The sequence below is a fragment of the Podarcis tiliguerta genome (assembly GCF_965153285.1).
Source record: "Podarcis tiliguerta genome assembly, chromosome: 14".
Lineage (NCBI taxonomy): Eukaryota > Metazoa > Chordata > Lepidosauria > Squamata > Lacertidae > Podarcis > Podarcis tiliguerta.
In genome coordinates, this window is record NC_139547.1 from 14,742,530 (window position 1) to 14,759,496 (window position 16,967).

Sequence of the window (16,967 nt, forward strand, 5' to 3'; positions counted from 1 at the left end):
ATGCAGCTGTTCTTGCCAAAAGCTGGGCTGCAGCACTCTATACTACTCGCAATTTCTGAACCAACCTCAAGGGTTCCACACAGTGTATTACAGTGGTTTTCCCAGCAGTGATGTATGGAAGTGAGAGTTGGACCATAAAGAAGGCTGATTGCCGAAGAATGGATGCTTTTGAATTATGGTGCTGGAGGAGACTCTTGAGAGTCCCATGGACTGCAAGAAGATCAAACGGATCCATTCTTAAGGAAATCAGCCCTGAGTGCTCACTGGAAGGACAGATCCTGAAGCTGAGGCTCCAATGACCTCATGAGAAGAGAAGACTCCCTGGAAAAGACCCTGATGTTGGGAAAGATGGAGGGCACAAGGAGAAGGGGACGACAGAGGACGAGATGATTGGATAGTGTTCTCGAAGCTACCAGCATGAGTTTGGATAAACTGCGGGAGGCAGTGGAAGACAGAAGTGCCTGGCGTGCTCTGGTCCATGGGGTCACAAAGAGTCGGACATGACTAAACAACTAAACAACAACAACAAATTAGATGTTCTCAAGACCTGCACCACTGTGACCAAGTCATCCTTGTCCAGGAACAGCTGAAGCTGGCGAACCAGCTAAGCTGGAAGAATGCACTCTTGTATATTACTGAAATTCAATGGTCTTTGCCACAAACAGTTCTCCTTTATTGTATCATTTTAAAAAATTGTTTTTTTGTGACATCTCTGAGCCTTCAAGATACAGCAATAATGACATCTAAATGGAGATGTGGTGTGGTTGGTGTAGCAGTTAAAAGAGTATTGGGCTTGAACTAGGGAGACTGAGTTCAAGTCCCTACTCAACCATGAAGCTCATTCAGGGCCCCTGAGCCAGTCTTGATCTCTCAGCATTACTGAGAGTTATTGTGAGTCTAAAAGGCAGATGGAGAAGAACTATGTACACTGCTCTGAGCATCTGAGCAGAATAAAGATACTGTCATACCTCCGGTTGAATGTGCTTCGGGTTGAGTGCGTTCAAGTTGTGCTCCGCAGCAACCCGGAAGTAACGGAGCGCATTACTTCTGAGTTTCGCCGCTCGCGCATGCACAGATGCTTAAATCTACGTCACGCGCATGTGCGGAAGCAGCAAAACGCGACCCGCGCATGCACAGTCACGCCGTCGCATCTTACATTGCATTCAGGATGCAAACGGTGCTCCAGAACGGATCCCATTCGCATTTCAAGGTACCACTGTAATTTAATATGAAAATGACCTCATGGACTTCATTTTTGAAGGGACTCATAATCAAATATATTTTGAAAGTCAGTTTGTGAAAGTACTCCGTGCATGGTTAAAATTACTTTATTTTAATTGCACCACAGATCGAAGAGGCTGCACTCTTAAATTTTCATGCTCCCATCTTCCAAGGTGTGAATGAGCATGAAGTTTTGCTTGTTCCTTTTATATTTTCTTAGCAAGCTTCATGGCACCTCTTTCTATGGACTGCATGATTCTAATTTTCAATAGGAATCACTTGCAGCAACAGCCTCACACAACCTTGGCAGAAGTCACGGAATTGTAGAACTGTTGCCAACCCACCAGTGGCCCATTATTTTAATCTTTTTTCCTCTCTCCAGGAGTGCATCTTTTCAGGCAACTCCCTAAGTATTTGGCTCTTAGGCGATGTGCTAACCCACATTTCTTTGCTGGGTATTAGGAGATGCCGTAGATACAATACTCCCTACCTTTTGCCCTCTGTCATCGAAACAGTGTTGTCATACAAAAGAAGAGGCTTGTCTTAAGCTGTTATTTCAAGTTTTTATAAATTCTCTCCTCCCCTCCCCCTTTTCAGTCAATGATGACTTCTTCCCAAGGGCTAAAAGAAGACATAAATCAAGTTGAATGTGCATAAGTTTCTACTGTTTTTAATTACATAAAATATGCAGTTGCTTTTTAGTAAATAAGAAATTCAGAGCTAATACTATGAACATGGGTAAGAATCTAACCTCTTGGGGCTTGCTCATGCCAAATATCTCATCCATTAACTGACAGTGCTAGGAACAAGCAGAGCACAGAGGTTCCATATACAACACTTTCACAGACTATGATGACCTAAACTTCATAGAATGCCATGAAGAAACAACATTAGAGAGTATCAAGCAGCTAGACAAAATCTGATTAACTACTGAGACCCCAACTTTTATGTATTTAATATTATTCAAGCAGATAGAAGCAAACTTCTTTCAAATTAGATAGAAGCTTACATACTCTGTCACAGTCAAGCAAGAACAGCTCAAATCTCCCAGTGTGCGACCTCAGTTTTTGCATGACACAGTCCCATGAGGGAAGCAAAATATTTTAGCATGTTGGTCCCACTGTTAATCAGTTTCAGCAAGACAGATTTGTGCTGGGTGCACAGAGTTGAAGAATGTCCTCACTGGACTAAGTCTGAGTTGATTCCTAGTTTTATTTCAGTTCTGCAAGTTGCTCTAAGATTCTGGAAGGCTCCTCTAGACAACCTGTTGATTCAGCATTCACCCTGATTTCCTTGCACAAAGCTTACATGACAGTTAGACAAGCGGCTTGTTTGCTATGTATTCATTCTGATTTGTTTGCAGAACAGTTATACACCAATGATTTTATCAACCACGGTATCCTTCTCGAGTAGCTAGCTTTGCAGTCGTTCTGGTCCTATTTGGATGGTTGTTTCCAGAGGGTGTTGCTTGAGGAGTGGGGTTTTTTTTTTGGCCCTGTGGAACATTCAATGTGCAGTTCTTCTGGATTTGATGTTATCTCCCATGCTGTTCAACATCTGCATGAAACCGCTAAGTAGGGTCATCCAGAGTTTTGAAGTACGCTGTCAACAATATGCTGATGACACACAGCTCTACTTCTCCTTTACATCTGCAGGTGTGGCAGTGGAGGTGCTGGGCTGTCGTCTTACCTCAGTTATGGACTGGATGAGAGCCAACAAACCGAAGCTCAATTCAGATAAGACTGAATCAATGTTAGTGGGCGGTTCTCTAGACCAGATGGATGGGAGGTTGCCTGGTCTTGATGGTGTTATACTCCCTCTGAAGGAGCAGGCATGTAGCTTTGGGGTACTTCTGAATCCCTTGCTGTTGCTTGAGGCTCAGGTGGCCTCGGTGGCCCGGAGTGCCTTCCATCAGCTTCAGCTGGTGGCCCAGCTGTGCCCCTATCTGGGCAAGGATAGCCTAACTACTGTTGTCTATGCTCTAGTAACCTCTAGGTTACTTTACTGCAATGTGTTATATGTGGGGCTGCCTCTGAAGAGGGTTCGGAAACATCAGCTGGTGCAGAATTCAGTGGCTGTCAGGCTTCAGGGAATCCGACCCCTCCCCCAGTGTCTTTTATTCAATATTCACAGAGAGAGGTTCAGAAATTCTGCCTCTTAGAGTAATGATGTTGCTCCAAGTGAAATCCCACCCACCTCCGTCTCTCCCATTATATGTCATCCCTACGGTGGCTGATTTGTGCCTTCTGCCTCTGAGCTCTTTGCTCTCTTACTTTCCATGCCCGCCGGTTTTCTGGGAGGGGGGTCTGGAATGCTTTCTAAAGACACTGAGTCTGTCAGCTGTCTCTCCCCTGGTGGTGCTTCTTCTTCCTGCCAGTGTGGTGTAGTGGTTAAGAGCGGTAGACTCGTAATCTGGGGAACCGGGTTCGCGTCTCCGCTCCTCCACATGCAGCTGCTGGGTGACCTTGGGCCAGTCACACTTCTCTGAAGTCTCTCAGCCCCATTCACCTCAGAGAGTGTTTGTTGTGGGGGAGGAAGGGAAAGGAGAATGTTAGCCGCTTTGAGACTCCTTCAGGTAGTGATAAAGTGGGATATTAAATCCAAACAACTCCTCTTCTTCTTCCTGCTCCTTTCCCCTTATTTCCCAGCTTTCCCCCTCATCTGCCTCTGAGCTATGTCCTCCTGTAAACCACTGTTGTAAATCCATGCTGTCCTCCTCTTCTCTGGAAAAGCCAGGCTGGGGAGGCGGTTCCCATCATTCCTCCTCTGTCCAGTCCCTTACAGTGGTCAAATAAGACAGTTTGAGTATATTACATCAATATTTCACCAAGGCAAGACAGTTTGGGCATATTACATCAGTTTCTGTGCCTAATTCAAAATGCTGGTTTTGACCTGTAAATGGCTGAGGACCTCAATACCTCAAGGACCACTTCGCCCTATATGAAACAACCCAGACCCTGCAATCATAATCTGAGACCCTTCTTCATGTGCCCCCTTCAAAAGGTCCAGAGGGTGGCAACATGAGAAGGGGCCTTTTCTGCAGTGTCTTCCAGTTTGTGGAATGCTCTCCTCAGGAAGGCTTGCCTGGCGTCTTCATTGCGTATCTTTAGGCACCAGGCAAAAACCTTCTCCCAGGCCTTTGGCCTTTTAAACTGGGGGTGGGTGGGTGTATTTGCCACTATCTTATGTATTTTTGTGTTTTTATATTTTAACCTTCCCCCCCCCCCGTGATCCTCAGATGAAGAGTTTAACAAACCACTTAAAAAATTAATTGAAATACTAGCATTATTCAAAACTAAAGTCAAACCATTATAAATAAAAAATTAATTGAAATACTACCATTATCAAAACTAAAGTCAAACCATTATGAATATTACTGCAGTAAAGGTTTAAAAAATGCTTTACATAGTAGCTTTACCTTAGCATATAAAGGCTGCAGTAATGGCATCCTTTTGACATATTCAGGAGAAATTGGCCAGACTGCCCAGTCTGATTTTCAAGGTCTTTTCATGATAAACCTCTTGAAGAAAAGAAAAAAAGCTTGTGCCAGAGATGTCTTTCAGGACCTCACCCTCCCACCAACCAACTATGGATCTTCCTGTTATTTTTTTTAAAGTTAAGGAAGGTTGTTCTCCTGACAGAATATTTTATAGTGAACCAAAAAAACCCCAAAGTCTAGCAAAAGCCTTCCAAATTTGAGGATCACATGATATTATGAAGACTGTGATTTTTTGGGATAAAGGATTTAGTAGCATAGCTTTATCAGGAAATGCATCTGATCTGTTGCTGTGATCTGAGCGGTAGTGTTTGGAGAAGGTATGTGCTTGAGTTCGAAACAGCTGAGCAGCAGTTTTGGCTGATGAAAAGTATCTCTCAGATTCCATAAGGCTTCTATTTCTCCAAGTTAGTAAGATTTTATTCTTCAGCGGAGAATAATGTATCATTCTGTATCTTACATTTGTTTTTAGTCATCAAATTAGATGCAACACACATGGTCAATAATGGTCAATAATTCTTCAATATTACATATTCAAATATTCTATGCAATAACAAATATTATAAAGACAGCTTTTACTTGAGTCATGGCATCTATTTTTGATTCCAGAGCTCATCCTATAAATATGTGAGTGGGGATATTAATGCATCTATAGAAGCCTTGCCTGTTCAAAAGAGACAAGGTCTCAACCACAGCTAACCCTTTCCTTACGTTATTCTACTGGAATATACATTCCTACAACTTTATCCTCAGCCAAGTTATTCTGACATTTTACATTTACACATGGAAGACTGGAGTTGTCAACCATTGCATTTTGGAAAATGGCATAATTCCATAGGATTGCCACATTTTACCACAATACATGTTTGGGGTGTATATCATGGGAAGTTTTCTGGAACACTTTGAGAGAGATATTTGAAGAATTAAGGTCTGTAGCATTTTGATTTTTCTTATGCTTGGAGCTCAAAGTATACTTGCTAACATTTGTAGAGATTGGCACATAATTGATGCATACTGTGACCTATCACTTAAAAGATATTATTCATTGCTTTAGTGAGTGACTTTGCTAAACTACTGAAAGATAAGGCAAGCATGTTTTAAAGAGAAAGGTCTCAAATGCCAAAGATCTTTGTGAGATGACTCAAAGCTTATGTAATCTGAGCTATCTCAATAAATCTCTCCCATTAAACCCGTTAAGATCTCTAAACTGGCTCTTCAGAAACACAGGGGCTTAAGAGTATATTGGAACATTGTTAGAACTTAATCTGAAGACTGTTGGACAATTCATTTTAAAGTAAGAGGAAGCCTGACAAGACCAGAAGCAACAGAGGTGTTCAACTAGAGTACTAGACTTCCATTTAGAGATAGAAGTGTGGGTTTACACAGAAACCATTAGAATGACTTGCAATGGGAAGCTGATGAAGTCTGTGGGATTCTGGAGAGCAACGTTGACATGGCTGGTAGTCCTGGTGAAATTCTAGTCGTTCCATAGGATATAGAGATGGCGTTAGGTGTTTGAAAAGATTGCTCCGTAGATTACTCAGGGTGATCATGGAGGTGGTTCTTACACAACTCCAGGTACTGTTAGATGGAAATTGATTGTATGGATCCATTTCAGTATCATTTGAGACCTGATTTTGGGCATCCTGATGCTACTGTGGTGACTGGAAGCAAAGGGTGGCTGTTCTTCCAGTTAGACATAGAGATACATGGTACCTTGGTTCTCAAACTTAATCCATTCAGGACGTCTGTTCCAAAACCAAAGCATTCCAAAACCAAGGCACGCTTTCCCACAGAAAGTAATGTGAAATGGATTAATCTGTTCCAGACTTTTAAAAACAAACTCTAAAGCAGAAATTTAACATGAAATTTACTTTCTAATGAGACCATTGATCCATAAAATGAAAGCAATAAACAATGTACTGTGCTGTAAAATCAATAAACTAGTATTGTAGATGATAAAAATGAAAATGTAATTTTTTATTACCTGCACTGGGTAGCTGAACCGGATTCCACACAGTCACAGAAACAAAACAAAAACGCCACAAAAACACAAAATAAATAGCAAAAAATACAGACCTCAGCATAGCACTCTGAACGGAAGTGTGGCACTCAAATCGGAAGTGTGACACTCAAAACGGAGCACATTCAGCTTCCGGAAAAAGTTCGCAAACTGGAACACTTACTTCCATATTTGTAGCGTTCGGGTTCCAAGTTGTTCGAGAACCAAGCTGTTAAAAAACCAAGGTACCACTGTACGTACAAGTCTACACAAGAACAAATGAGATGTGCTGCTGGCAGACATGCTTGTAAAGTCTATCACATTCACCAATAAAATGGAAGACCAGAATTTTAAAATAAAGTGAGTGTTTTACCTCTGCAGAGATGGTGGCAAAAGACTTAGTGAGTATTTGGGTTCAGGTGAGGCAGAGGAAGTGAAGAATTTGTGCCTGGGATTAGTGATGGGCTAGAAGAGAACCAATGAACTGCAACTTAATTATGTCAAGATGGAAATACTGTTGGTAGGAAACTTGTCTGACCACAGATGTAGTGTTCAATCTGTCCAGGATGGGGATGCATAACATATCCCATAAGATTAAGTTTCTGTAATTGCTGATTGATCCAGCTTTGTCACTGGAGATCAAAGTGGCAACGGTGGCATGTTGTGCCTTCTGCCAGCTTAGGTTTGTATGCCAGCTGCTGGCACTCTTGGACAGAGAGAGCCTGGCCAAGCCAACCATGCAATGATAACCTCCAGGCTTGATTACTGCAGTGAATTCCACGTGGGGCTGCCAAGTAAGACCTGAAGGCAACTTCAGTTGGTTTGAAACACAGCTGCCAAACTGCTAACTGGGACTGCCCCAGGAGGCCCGTTTTGAAACAACTTCGGGGGCTGCTAATCAATTTCCAAGATTCAAAGTGCTGGTGCTTATCTTTAAAGCCCTGCACAGCTTAGAATTACTTACCTCCCAGTGACTGTCTCATTCGCTTGTTATTTCTATCTACAAAAGTGTCAGTTGGTATACTTCTAAAAACAGGAGGCAAAACTATTTTATATGAATAGAAGTTGCATCACTATGGATTATTGATTTACCACTGTGAAGTCTGGATTTCATCCAACTAAGGTTTCTTCAGAGCAAACTCATTGAAATTAATGGACGTACAATGTATTTCAGTGGGTCTATGCTGAGTAAAACTTAGTTGGCTTCAACCCTCTCTCTGATATGATGTTGCTCTCAGAGGAGTGCTAATTTAACATGTTTTTGAGCATATGATCTACATTGGATGCGTCTTTCAAGATGCTCCTACCTTCTGAAGTTAAGCGAGTGGTAACTGAGTGCTCATGGAAGGACAGATCCTGAAGCTGAGGCTCCAATACTTTGGCCACCTCATGAGAAGAGAAGACTCCCTGGAAAAGACCCCGATGTTGGGAAAGATGGAGGGCACAAGGAGAAGGGGACGACAGAGGACGAGATGGTTGGACAGTGTTCTCAAAGCTACCAACATGAATTTGACCAAACTGCGGGAGGCAGTGGAAGACTGGAGTGCCTGGTGTGCTCTGGTCCATGGGGTCACGAAGAGTCGGACACGACTAAACGACTAAACAACAACAACTACAAAGAGGGCCTCTTTGACCATGACAGCACAACTGTAGAAGGGTCTCTTCAGGGAGGATTGCCCAGCAGTTGAACTCATGTTTCCAGTGCATGGCAAATACATTTTGCTGTCCTGGGCCTTTTAAACATCAGCTGGGTTTCTGATATGGTCAGTGCTTTCTTCTGGGGGTTCTCAATGGTATGCAGTACCAGCACCATTTTTCTAGAAGTAAAGCACGGGATATGGTGCTTTTTAATCTGATGATTTTATTGTCATTGATATTTTATTTTATTTTACAGTTATGTTGATTCTAATTTATCTCTAAGTGCCATGGTGAGAGTACTCTGTACAGAATGTGTGGGATATCATTGTTAATAAGAAATAAATTATAATATGGATGGGATTCTAAATCTCCTCCACGTGCCTTATCTCCCCAGAGCCTGTCTTTTTAGCTAAGCTGCTCTACTGAAAGTGAGTTTGGGTAAGAAAAAAGTCTGGTGTGTGTGTGTGTGTGTGTGTGTGTGTGTGAGAGAGAGAGAGAGAGAGAGAGAGAGAGAGAGAGAGAGAGGTAAGCAGTGAACATGAGAAGGGTTTCTGACCCACATACTCCCATTTGCCCTAAAAATTGGAGGCCTTAACTTAATGTGAGGTAGCGGCAGACCTGGATTTAAACAATTTGGTCTATCATATCACATTCTGTCCTCTGTTGTGCCTTGACGCACCATTGTCTGCATCTCTCTAGTAATAGTAATGTAACTTGTAACATATGTGTAAGCTGACTGCATTGTATAGTTCCATACTTTTTAATTTGTCAAATAATACATTTTGAACCGGCTCAGTCTATTAATAATATCCTATAAAAATTTCCACCTTTACTTTTATAATTACTGCAAATTCAGCCACGAGTCACCATATTTAAAAATTGCCTTCAAATGACTTGAATAATAAAAAATCAGTTCTGTAAGCTTAAAAAGATTTAAGAATCATTTGAATAAATGGGTATGTGAAGCGAATCAGCTCACACATTCAGTTATCTTTTTTTATCAAGATATAGAAGTCTGTACTAGACAATGCACATTGTCAAGAAAGTCTATGCTATGTGATCTGTTGGTAAAATAACCCATAGGAATTCCAAAAATTACTCCTCAAACTGGTTTAGTCCCATTAAAGTTAATGGCCTTACAGCAGCAGAAATGACATCCAGATTCCTTAATCATCCTTAAATACATTACTCAGGAGTAATCCAAACCCAGTGGGACTACTTTGGAGTAAGTGATATGAGACCATAGCCATGAGCTTCAGCAGGACTTAAATATACAATAAGAAGCAGAAACTGCTGATTGCCTTAATTGTTCACTTATGTCAATGCATCCACATATCTGTTATTAAGACCTTTTGTAAGTTTTATCTACAAAGGAGTCAGTTGGCCTACACCATTAGCACACTTCTAAAAACAGTGGATAAAACCGTTTTAGATTTCCAGAAGTTGCATCATTATGGATTATTGTTTTAGCACTGCTAGTTCTCTCTAATATGATGTTGCTCCCAGAGGAATACTGATTAAACCAGGAACCAGATGTGCTTTCTATGACCAGATTGAAAAAAAAGATAAACAACTACACTAGAGAAAATCAATTGAAATAAAAAGAATGCCCCGAGGGCGTTTCTAGAAACATGGACTGGTTTGGGTGGCAGCGGTGACTATGTAAGTATTTCAGAAGAATGGAGCAGGCACTGGAAAGAGCTTGAAATAAAATAATAATAAAAATCCCTCCCAGACTTAAAAGGGGGGGGGGGGATTGCTGAGACCACCAAGATTCTCAAAAACATGTTTTGATTGTGCTATAAGAACCAAATCAAGGTTAAATAATACATTTGGCCACGACTAGAATGAAGGCTGGAGAAGCTCCTCTGTGAAATAAAAAATAAAAGTTGCAGGTTTGGAGCTGCAAAAGATGAATGTGGAAAGGATTCTAAATATAGCACCTATCCAGACACTGTGTTAGTGGAGAAGCACAATCACTTCGAACCGGCAAAAGACAAATTTATTATGATACATTTCTGTTCTGGGGATCTTCCATAGGGCGTTCAACACTTTCAGGATAGCAATCCATGTCAGTGTTTGTAAAAAAAAAAAGGCTCTGACCTCCCTTTGTCGCCTCAGCCTGGTCCTCAGATCCTTGTCGGCATAAAAGAGTCTACAAGAAGAGTATCCTTGCAGAGTACTTTCTGCTTTTATTCTTAAAAGTCTTTCTGCAAAAGCGACTGACCAACTGTACACACATCAACACTGCCAGCTTTCACCAACCAACCAACCCAACAACAAACTAACATTTCTCACTCTCTATATACGGTGCAGGCCGCTGACTCATGCTAACCCAGCTTTTTAAGCATTGAAGAAACAGCGGCCAATTTTCAGCTGTGACAGTCCATAGGAAAACCTACAAGCTGCCCCCAGGAGAAGGGGCTGCCCATCAGTCCTGACCATCCTGGAAAAGCAGGCAACTCCTTAGACTCATACAGTAAAGCTGGAGGGGGGGGGGGGTTAAAAAGACAACCGTGCTAAGGTTATGGCAGAACCATCTTGCTGAAAAGACCAATAAAACAAAATGTAAACCCAATAAGGCGAGGGATCGGAAGTGGGACTGAATCTAGAACTCCCAGTCTACTCTCCCGCTTGTATTATTTATTTCATAAACTTTAAATACCGCTTGATTGTAAAAACACACACACACACAAAACTAAAGCGGTATTGCCGTGGCTGAAGCTGCTAACAGTTTTAGCAGCTGGCTAGGCAAACATCAGGATCCTCACATTTCTCCTGGACTCTTTGCTCCCTGCTTTATTTAGATATCTGCCTTCTTTCCATGGATGGGTATATGCTTGGCTCCCTGTTGCAGGAGTGCAGCCACTATTTTGAACTCATCTCAAGCTAGATGGGGCTAGCTCCCTTTTTATGCAGACAAGGCACTGTCTTCAAACAGTGCGTCAAATTGCTAATCTGGCTCAAGGAAATTGAAGGCAAGAAATAGGACCTTTGGGTAATTAGGAACTCTTGCTTCATGTCTGTTTCATGAAGCAGGTAAGTAAGTATGAATATTACAGGATATTTATTAGTTTTGGGATTATCAGTGGCTACAGGCCACATTAGATATATTCTACCTCCACTGTAGGGATGTGGGTGGTGCTGTGGTCTAAACCACAGAGCCTCTTGGGCTTGCTGATCAGAAGGTCGGTGGTTCGAATCCCCACAACGAGGTGAGCTCCCGTTGCTCGGTCCCTGCTCCTGCCAACCTAGGAGTTCAAAAGCGCATCAAAGTGCAGGTAGATAAACAGTTACTGCTCTGGCGGGAAGGTAAACGGTGTTTCCGTGCGCAGCTCTGGTTCGCCAGAAGCGGCTTAGTCATGCTGGCCACATGACCCAGAAGCTGTACGCCGGCTCCCTCGGCCAGTAAAGTGAGATGAGCGCCGCAACCCCAGAATCGTCCGCGACTGGACCTAATGGTCAGGGGTCCCTTTACCTTTACCTCCACTGTAGAAAGGCAGTGGTCATCACAAGTGGGGAGAGTGGTCTGCACTCAGGCCCTCCTTGCATTCTTCCCATAGGTGAGCTGCTGGGAGAACAGGATACTGAATGAGATGGGCCATTGGCTTCTTTTAATGTTGTATTTTACTTTTGTTTTTAAGTTGTAATCATTCATCTTGTTTTTATTATTGCTTGTAAGCCGCTCTGAGCCCGGCCTTGGCTGGGGAGGGCGGGGTATAAATAAAAATTATTATTATTATTATTATTATCTAGCCGGGCTTATCTTCTTGTGGAATTACAAGCCAAAGAATCATAGAGTTGAAAGGTATCTTCCAAATGGGTATCTTTTCTCATAAAGGTAAAGGTAAAGGGACCCCTGACTGTTAGGACCAGTCGTGGATGACTCTGGGGTTGCGGCGCTCATCTCGCTTTATTGGTCGAGGGAGCCGGCATACAGCTTCCAGGTCATGTGGCCAGCATAACTAAGCTGCTTCTGGCGAACCAGAGCAGGGCACTGAAACGCCGTTTAGCTTCCCGCCGGAGGGGTACCTATTTATCTACTTGCACTGGCATGCTTTCGAACTGCTAGGTTGGCAGGAGCAGGGACTGAGCAACGGGAGCTCACCCTGTGGCAGGGATTCGAACCGCCAACCTTCTGATCGGCAAGCCCTAGGCTCTGTGGTTTAACCCACAGCGCCACCCGTGTCCCTATCTTTTCTCATACCTTCCTGCTAAAGCTGGGATATCTGTTCATCAGTATGCTACATCGAAAAAGCAGAGACATGGCCATAAAGGTAAAAAAAGGTAAAGGACCCCTGGATGGTTAAGTCCAGTCAAAGGTGACTATTATGGGATGCGGTGCTCACAGTGCAACATGTGCAAGGCTTGTGGCCACAGAACCTTCCTTAAACTTTAACCTAATCCACACACTGCGCTTCCTGCACTGCATGAAGTCCTGTACTATTAATATTGTGGGCACTTTTGCTGCATGCCTAGAATAACCTATGAGCATGTCAGATGGTAAGCAAAAGTCTTATTAGACACCCAGGGATTTCATGCTCATGTAAACACATGTTGTTTGAAATGTAATTTTGAATTTAAGAGTCCTTAAACTTCCTCACATTTCTTCTCGAACTGCATCCTACCTGTATATACGGAGAAGCATTTCTCCAGTTATCCCTTAGAATGGATCCAGGAAAAAAATATCACAATGGGATTTTCACACCCTTTGCCCATGATGTGGGCATGGGAAGATGATGTGACTGAAAGAATTTCAGAGAAAGATCCCAGTCAACTTGTCACAAATGGTGTAGCGGTGTACTGATGTCTTTTCCCATGTCAGCTAAAGTTAGACTGGAGAAGTTAATTGCCATTGTATAGGTTTTTAAAAACAGGTTAAAGTATGTTAGCCCTCTGACCCACACCAAAGAACACCATTCCAGACAACTGACAAGACATCAGGCTTATAACTCGGATTGAAATAGTATGTAAGGTATAGTATCTGTGCCAGCAAGCAGAAACTCATAAAAATCCTTCAAGATTCCAAAGACTTAGAATTTTAAACAGCTGAAAATGTCAGGTATTCATGAAAAAGTTGTTTTATTTGACCCTACTCCTACTCGATCCCCATAAATCCATCCTCTTTCCCTGTTACAAAATAAACACACTGAAGATCATTCTATCAGCATTTTTTGTATTAACATTCAGCAAGGAACTATATAAACACTTCCAGCAAATGCAGCTTAATATAAATGTGTTTGCTCACTGGGTAAAACCCCCCTTTTTGGTTCATGCTTAACTTTGCTTAACTGAGACTCTTTGCCACAACCTCCTTCTCACTAGGCAGGCACCTGCTTGGGGTTGACTTCAAGCTGGAAACTGGCCTTCTAAGGGCCAAACTGGACATGATCTTTATCACCTTGTCTGTCCCGGCATATTTGATAAATTGGAGGCACAGAGGGTTTGAGCCAGATTAGCCCCATAGCATAAAGAGATTTGTAGCATTATTTCTTTTCCCCTGCCAGGACACAGCTAAAGGAGAAAGTGGAATGATTACTACTTCTGAATGGAAACAATAAAAGGAAGAGATACCTGATGATTTTTTTAATCCAAGAGGTAACTTGTCAGGCAGAAGATAATTTCGACCCTTTAATTTAAAAACGCCAGCAAGAGTTAAAGGATTAAAGCAAAACTCTCCTAGGTGGGCCACAATGAAAATAATGCCAAAATTATTGTTTTTTAGATTTCTTTTTCTTGCAACACTTCAAAAGAAGCAGAATAAATTACTGAAATTCTAACAAACCCTTCCTCCAAGGGACCCCCAAGGCAAACAAGCAAGTAAAAAAAAAAAAAGACCAAAAAATTGGTCTTTCATAAACGTTTATGGGAAGAAAGAAAAAGTCTCCCTGCCTGACCAATGGAGCTTATATTACATATCTGAATGCTTTTAGTGGCATAACATTTTTGTCAGTGGTTTAATATTTTTCAGGTATTATTTTTGTTATCTGTCATTGTTTTATGTTTCAATATTTTAAAATATATTTCAATAAAATATTGATTCAAAAACATCAAAATCCACAACACTGAATCATGTTGAGTCTCTCATCACCTTTTCTGTATAGCTTGCTGAACACCAAATCTTAGCTGTTGATCCCAGTTGTGGGTCACAGGCTGAAGCACATAATTGTTCATTATACAGGAGCCTAATTTTATTTTAAATACTCCTTTTGCCATTTCACAGTATGCAAATTCATAGATCACCAGCCGGTACACGTATGCACCATCAACAAACCAGAAAAGCAAACAGAGATGAAGATTTTGGGCTCTGCTTTGCAACATTTATTATAAAATGTGTCTTGAAAAAATGTTTTCAAGTACACAGATTTATCCTTTGACATCCCAAGAATGTGCTGCTTCGCTGACCCGTATAAGAGACATTTAAGAAAAAAACTGCTTTGAACACCTGGGGCACATGCTCGAGAATAATTTTACACAATTTAGCTACCACTCCTACACACACTAAATACCCATTTATACATTCAGCAGAGTATTACAGCAGAGTCAAGTTTAACATTTATAAGAGGTAGGGACATCACAAGTGGGAGACAGTTGTCCCACCCAGTGATATTTATCATAGTCAGCCGGTTTACTGGATTTACAAATGGAATGACTGTCAATTAGTAAATTCTGTAAGGCCTATGCAGGCACTTAAGAAAACATATCTCCACACTGGTTTTCTGATTTTAGACTTCTTTTTTTTTAATATGGTATTTATTGTATTGTTTTATGTACAGCTGTTAACTGCTTTGATATGTTCTATATGAATTAGGGCAATATAAATATTTTTATAAATAAATAGCTGGCAAGATGCTACACACTTAAAATGAGGTTGGCTCATTTTATACCCTTTTTGACTGAAATAACGGGCTTATCCACACTCACCTTTTGCCCGATCTTTCAGGCAAAGGTTCACGTTTATATGCTCCACGACCAAATGTGGGTTTCTTTTTTGCCCCGGAGCTTTCCCCATGAAAAGCTGCTCTTTAATGCTCAATTGGCACAGACATCAAATCGGGTTTTTTGCAGATGGTCCTCTGCTCTGATGGAGCTTTAAAGAACAGGTTTTCATGGGGAAAGCTCTGGAGCAAAAACAAACAAACCAGGTGCTCAGGCATGGAGTTTTAAAGCACAGGCAGTGCATGGAAAGAGTGGAGGAAAGGTAAATGTGGGTGGTGACTTCTTTGCGTGGGGTTGGTTGGAAGCTCCTGTGTGGAATTGAGTCAGCAGCTTCCTGGGCATGTTTATGAATCATAGAATTGTAGAACTGGAACTTCGGAACAAATGTTATTTAATTTTTTAAAAAATAGTTGGAAAGGGACTGTGAGGGTCATCTAGTCCAACCCTCTGCACTGCAGGAATCTTTTGCCCAATGTGGGGGTTGAACCCATGTCCCTGAGATTAAGAACTCTACCAGTTGAGCAATCTAATTCTTTTGGGTTGCAGGCTACTCTGCCATCTTGGGACCTTTCCTTTGGAGCTAGTGTTTGAGAAATATGCTGACTACTAGATGAGCTACTCTCTCTGGGAGACTTTGAAGGTTGCCACTGAGATTTAAAAGTTTTTGCAATGTGCGGAGCGGGTAGAAAGGTTGTAGGAATCAGTGGAGTTAGCTTGTTTAGTTACCATCATTTCATTACTCGAGATAAAGAGGGCTTTCCACTTAGATTAAGTTTTTACTAGAAAGGTGACTGGAAAATCACCAACATGTGGAAATAGTAGAGGGAATGTTAGCTAAAGCTAGCAGAGCCACTGACAGCCATTGTCCTGTTACTGAGGTCAGCAGCTGGTCCAAGGCTCCCCTTTGCAATGGCTCTGCAGAAGCCCTCATACACAATATAGGAGCAGATTCATACAACACTAGCTAATTCTAAGATGTATTGCCCTCCATTTATGTTTGTGTTTCCATTATGAGAACCATGTATCTGTAGGTGAAAAAACGCACTTGCAGAAAGCAGAGAACACAGATTAGCTCAGTTTTTGATTGACACTGATATGATTGATTATGCACAGAAGCATTTGTTAGCTTATATTTTTTTTGGATTTTTTTCTAACGCCCTCAATCTACCTTGCCTGTAAGAAATAACAATTCTGTGCCATTATCTGTGGGAAACAGTGATCGGAGAGGAATCAGCAGGATTTGGAAAATGATTCAGAAAAGAATTACGCTTCACTTAAATAAAGAGGCAATACGAGCAGTGCATGAACTGGAGTCAGAAAACCCAGTATTTCTAGAAAAGTGGCAGGTTTGAGATTCAGGGCATCAGCCATGTTGATAGCTCCCTCTGATGACCATAGAATTCCACACAACATTTTATTTTTGTTCATGCAGTCAACTGACAGCTGACTGCTTGTGTCCTAATTGCTTCCAAGAGAGGTCAGCAAAGGTTTTCCTTAAAAAAAAAAAAAGCCTGAACAGACTTAACAGTGCACATACACACACACACAAGTGTGCACGCACACGCACACATGCTCGCACACACCCTCTTGCGCGCATGTTGATTTATGGAAACAATTATGATTCTGTCGCAGTCTTTCTGAGCTCCGAAAGTTTGTAGCTACAGTAGAGCG

The 16,967-nt window shown here is 41.7% G+C and overlaps 2 protein-coding genes across 5 annotated transcripts in view; one reads left to right on the forward strand and one right to left on the reverse strand.

Annotated features, from left to right (window-relative positions):
- FAM227B (family with sequence similarity 227 member B) overlaps positions 1–16,967 on the reverse strand; it is a 106,910-nt gene that overhangs the window by 23,069 nt on the left and 66,874 nt on the right. The window lies entirely within an intron of this gene.
- Positions 5,409–16,967, forward strand: part of FGF7 (fibroblast growth factor 7) — a 55,826-nt gene continuing 44,267 nt past the window's right edge. Inside the window, exon 1 of the mRNA XM_083412341.1 lies at positions 5,409–5,645. The gene's annotated coding sequence lies outside the window, so the exon portion shown is untranslated. The remainder of the gene's footprint in view (positions 5,646–16,967) is intronic.